The following is a 5,896-nucleotide window of genomic DNA, read 5'->3' as shown; positions in this document are numbered from 1 at the left end:
GTCACTTCAGACTTCATTCCGTCTTCTAAAGTGTAACGCTGCCATAATTAGGCCATATGTTAATTAGCAAGATGACGTCCTGTCACTCGTGAGGGATGTGGATTATCCCAGAAAGTGCCATCGAAAAGGGAGCTCCGCGGGCAGAGGAGGCCGGAGGTGGCTCCCAGCTCAGCCCGAGCTGCCCAGAGAGCCGGGGAGATGGCGGGATGCGAGAAGGGGAAGGGATGGGGTCAGGAAGAAAAAGGCCTAGAGCCGACCTCTTTTCCACTCCAGGATGAGATGGCAGCCAGGAGGCGCGCCTGAGGCCAGGAGGCCCCCACAGATGGCAGAGTCTCCTGCAGCGCTGGAGGTGGCCAGGGCCAACGTCAAGGTCCCGATGGAGGCCGTGGGCGAGGTGAGTGGCAGGCACGTCCCCATCTCGGATCCCTGGAGCCTTGGGAATACCAATCCCAAAACCCAAGGCCAGCCCCTGCCGGTACGGCCCCTCTAGGTGCGCCCCGGGCAATCGGAAATGATGGGGTTCTGGTAGCCGGGGGGCTGTGTGCACATGCTGTTCACTCTCTCCTTGTTGGTTCTCCTGTTAACCTGTTTGCTGACATTCTTGGGATAAGAAAGTTGGAAAGAGAATGAGGCGGGTGGTGATTTCCTGTTGCAGATAATGTCACCTTTGTCACTCAGGAGACAATTTCCCAGGAAGCTAATTTCTCAGGCAACTCAGGACGGGGTGCAAGGGCATGTGAATTAGGAAGATAGCCCCTCCCTCCGGTTTGCTGTCAAAAGCGGACGTGACGGGACCTTGTCCTGTCATTACCGGACTGAGGGGCGAAAGGGACCAGGGCGGGGTTTAAGCCTTGCTTTTGCCTGGATTCCCAGAGGCATTTGACACGGGGTCTCTCAGGGGCGCCGAAGGGGAAATGTTGGGGTCAAGTTTGTGCTAATGACGGTATTAGTAAGTGTTACTATTATCATTTGTTCGTGTTTGCCGAGTTCCTAGTATACTTCCAACCTGTACAGCCCTCCTGCTAATACGTCTACCAATCCTTCAAGGGAAGTCTTATTCCCATTTAACTTGAGGTTCTCAGATACTCAAAGATCAGCCTGCCAGCTGACAAAAGCTGAAATCCATGTGATTTTTTCTTTTTCTTTTTTAAAAATATATTGTTATTGATTTCAGAGAGGAAGGGAGAGGGAGAGATAGAAACATCAATGATGAGAGAGAATCACGGATCGGCTGCCTCCTGCATGTTCCCTACTAGGGATCAAACCTGCAACCCGGGGATGTGCCCTTCTGGGGAATTGCGCTGGTGCCTCTGCTCTGCTCTCTGTGGAGCTGCCACCCCGTTCCAGGGCTGCACCGCGTTATAACCCACTCGCCACACATGGGAGTCCGGTTTCTCCTCACCCTACTCTTTTTCTTTTTTAAAAATATATTGTTATTGATTTCAGAGAGGAAGGGAGAGGGAGAGATAGAAACATCAATGATGAGAGAGAATCACGGATCGGCTGCCTCCTGCATGTTCCCTACTAGGGATCAAACCTGCAACCCGGGTATGTGCCCTTGACTGGAATTGAACCTAGGACCCTTCAGTCCACCGGCTGATGCTCAACCACTGAGCCACACCGGCTAGGGCTGTTATTTTAACTCTAAAATGTGAGCTCCTGTCAGTGTACCGGGGTCGGCAAACTTTCTCTGTGAAGGGCCAGATAGTGGATATTTTCAGTTGCCGGCCACTGTGTGTTGTGACTCCCCAGTCCCGCCCTTGTAGTGCACAGGCAGCCAGAGACAATAACTAAATGAATGAGTGTGGCTGTTCCAATAAAACTTTATTAGGGACACTGCCCTTGGTTTTTAATTTCTTTTTCACATGTCATGAATTGTTCTTTGGAATTTTTCCCAACTGTCAAACAATGTAAAATCATTCTGCTCAGGGGCTGTACAAAAATAGGCGGCAGCCTGGCTGGTGTGGCTCAGTGGATTGAGCATCGTGTCCCATGTACCAAGAGGCCACGGTTTAATGCCATCAGGGCACATGCCCGGATTGCAGCTCGATCTCCCAGTAGAGGGTGTATCTCTCTCTCCCTCTCTCTTCCTCTCCCTCATAGATGTTTCTATCTCTATCCCTCTCCCTTCCTCTCTCTAAAAAGCCAATAAAAACATATTAAAAAAAAAAAGCAGGTGACAGGCCAGGCCTGGTCCGCATGCTGTAGTTTGCTGACCCCCGCACTATGTGAAACTATCTGTCTAGCAATGACTTCTGAAAATAATGAAGCCAAAGCAACTGAGTAACATATACAGTGGGGCCTTGACTTACGAGTGTCCCGACTAACGAGTTTTTCGAGATACGAGCCATCTCTCGGCCGATTTTTTGCTTTGAGTTGCGAGCTAAAATTCGGGTGACGAGCCAGCTTCAGATACCCCACCGCTAGTTGGCGCAGCGAACTTCACAGTGAACGCCACAACATCAGCCCAGCATCACGTGTCTCACTCGTTCACTTTAAGATTTGACATACGAGTAATTTGAGTTACGAGCTCCATCACGGAACGAATTAAACTCGTAAGTTAAGGCCCCACTGTAGTTTTGGTTGTTACTCCTCACCCAAGGATATTTTCCCACTGATTTTAGAGAGAGTGGAAAGGAGAGGGAGAGACAGAGAATCATTGATGTGAGAGAGACACATCGATTAGTTGCCTCCTGCACGAGCCCCAACTAAGGCCAGGGATGTGCCTGCAACCAAGGTACATGCCCTTGACCGGAATCGAACCCGGGACCCTTCAGTCCGAGGGCTGATGCTCTACCCACTGAACCAAACCGGCTAGAACCCTTTTTATTTTAATGGAAACTCATCTCATGAGTAAGCCAAATTATCAGATTTTATCTATATATGACAAAACAGAATCCAACTACTACAGTTTAGGCCAGTGGTCGGCAAACTCATTAGTCAACAGAGCCAAATAGCAACAGTACAACGATTGAAATGTCTTTGGAGAGCCACATTTTTTAAACTGAAACTATATAGGTAGGTACATTGTTATTCACTTCATTAGGGGACTCCTAAGGCTTAGGAAGAGCCACACTCAAGGGGCCAAAGAGCCGCATGTGGCTCGCGAGCCGCAGTTTGCCGACCACGGGGTTAGGCTAATGCAATAGGTTATACTTCAGATCACGAACCTAAATGGATTGTCATAAACTCGTAGTAACGAAGCCCGATGGGAGGCAAGAGTCTGAAATGAAACAGGATTTCCATTTAGTCTTCACTTTGGGCATGCTTTATTTCTGCATAGTCCGGGCCGCATCTGAGTTTGCCAGAGTGAAATTTTCACACAACGCATCCTTCAATTCCCTGGGAAGTCGGCAGGAGAGGTGGCTTGCCTACTTTTCTAGGTGAGAATTTCTGCTTCAGCAGACTTCGGGGAGGGCAGGCCTCCTCTATCTTGCTGATATGCCGGGGATGCGATCTATTTATATTACAGACCATATGCGGAGCCTGGCAAGGCTTCCCATGTGAGCTCATGGCACTGCCCTAAAATAGGAGGCTGGAGCGGGCCCCACAGACATCGGGGACCTCTCACAGCCATGATGCTGATGAACAGGAAGGATGAACGAAATCTCTGCGTCCCGATGAAGAGGATAAATAATAAATACCCGTCACGGGGACAAAACCCTCTCCTTGGTCTCCGCAGGTCATCAAAGTCAAGTTCTGAAAGACTCGAGTACTTTTGAATGGGCTTTCCTTCTTTGTGTATTGGACAAATCGCAAGTCCGGATCTGTCTCACTGATGGGCCCCCTTCAGCGAGTGCTGCGTTTTATCTAGAGCTTCATTCAAAGCAAGCAGCATTTATAGAACACTTAGCCAGTGTTAAGTGATTAGATTTATCTGTAAGGACATAGAGAAGAGCTTTTGCTGACCTCAAAAGGCTCTCCCAGACAAGGACAAAGGAGATGAGGGGGAAAAAAGAAGCATGTTACAGAGTGCCAAGCACGGGGAGACAGGCCCATGCCAGGCGCCGAGAAAGGTCTAAGTGAAGGACATTAACTGTTTAGAACAGCGTGGCTTCCATGGAGGCTGCAAAAGGAGGTACTCTTTTTTTTCCTTCTTTTTCCTTTTATTTCTCTACTTTCTCATCCCCCCCTCTTTTTTTGCCTTTTTTGTTCACCTTCACCCCAGGATGTTTTTCCATTCATTTTTAGAAAGAGTGGAAGGGTGGGGGAGAGACAGAGAGAAGCATCGATGTGAGAGAGACACATGGATTGGTTGCCTCCCGCACCAGGGCTGGGGATCAAGCCCGCAACCAAGGTATGTGCCCTTGACTAGAATCAAACCCAAGACCCTTTCGCCTGCAGGCCGATGCTCTATCCACTGAGCCACACCAGCTAGGGCAAAAGGAGGTATCCTCGGGGTGTGTTGAATTTGCTACAAGAATTCTCAGATTTTGTGTTTCCATTCAGATGGGCATTATATGTTGACATATGTGCACATGGATGCATGTTTTCTCCACTTATATAGATCAGGGGTCCTCAAACTTTTAAACAGAGGGCCAGTTCACTGTCCCTCAGACCGTTGAAGGGCCGGACTATAGTTTAAAAAAAACTATGAACAAATTCCTATGGACACTGCACATATCTTATTTTGAAGTAAAAAAACAAAACGGGAACAAATACAATATTTGTATTTGCCTGTGGCCCGCGGGCCATAGTTTGAGGACCCCTGATATAGATGAATCTGTAACTTTCAAAACACCTTTTTATCGTAGTAAGAGCTATGAGATATACCCCTTGACAGTGGTGCGTACAATACAGCCTATGAACTGTAGGCACAGTGTTGTACAGCACATCCCTAGAGCCTATTCATCCGGCATAACTGACACTTTATACCCACTGAGTAGCATCTGCCCTTTTCCCGCTCCCCTTAGCCCCTGGCAACCACCATTCCCCTCTCTGCTTCTATGAGTTTGGCTACTCCAAGTTCTTCATACAAGTGGGATCGTGTAATAGTCCTTGACCAGAATCAAACCCGGGACCCTTCAGTCTGCAGGCCGAGGCTCTATCCACTGAGCCAAACCGGTTAGGGCAAACTTGCTCATTTTTACTCTCACATTTCATGATACAATTTTCCCCAAACTCCGCACTTGCACATGGACATTCATTTCTCCTTCCTCTGGAGCCACATGAAAACAGTTCCATATTCACTCCCACCGGGTGGTGGGTTGCTGCATTCTTTGAATTTGGGCCTGATGCCGCCATTAGAAATTTCATCATGATTCACATCGACCCACTAATTGGTAGTGAGCTCCGGGACATAAGCATTAATGTGTTGTAATGAACTGTTTTTTTTTCAAACGGCTCATACGCAGTGGCACCCAGGCTGCAGCTTGAAGTCATCTCTCCAGAAATGACGACTCCATCTGCATTGCATTTCCTTACCTTCTCCCATCAGGTCAGGTGACCTTGACAGGCATCCAAATTGAGTTTGATTGAGGTCATTTCAGGTTAATGTTGATGTCCCCAAATAGTATTTTGTTGTTCAAAATCAAGTAATTGAGAGACTGCCTATAATATGAATGTCTTAATAAGGACCTAATTTTTTTATGAAATAATTGTGCATCTATACAGACTTTTGGGCAAAAGGGCTACTGGAAATTTGGGTGTGAGGGAGGTAAGTTAACTTTTCCTCTGTAGTAGGAGAACATCAATAGAAATTTGATTTTGATGAGCCAAGAAACTGACATGAAGCATACTACCTAGAGATCTCGAGGCAACTACTAAATGATCACTCACCAGTAATAGCTTCAGTTAGTGGCTTGTTGTTCATTATAAAGGTACGTAAACTATTTTAGTACAATGAAAAATATAAAAGTTTCCCTAGCTCTGCATTTGGCAAACTGTGGCTCCCGGG

The sequence above is a fragment of the Myotis davidii genome, unplaced genomic scaffold (genome assembly GCF_000327345.1).
Source record: "Myotis davidii unplaced genomic scaffold, ASM32734v1 scaffold1277, whole genome shotgun sequence".
Lineage (NCBI taxonomy): Eukaryota > Metazoa > Chordata > Mammalia > Chiroptera > Vespertilionidae > Myotis > Myotis davidii.
The sequence above is the reverse complement of the archived record's forward strand: the minus strand, read 5'-3'. Positions refer to the sequence as shown.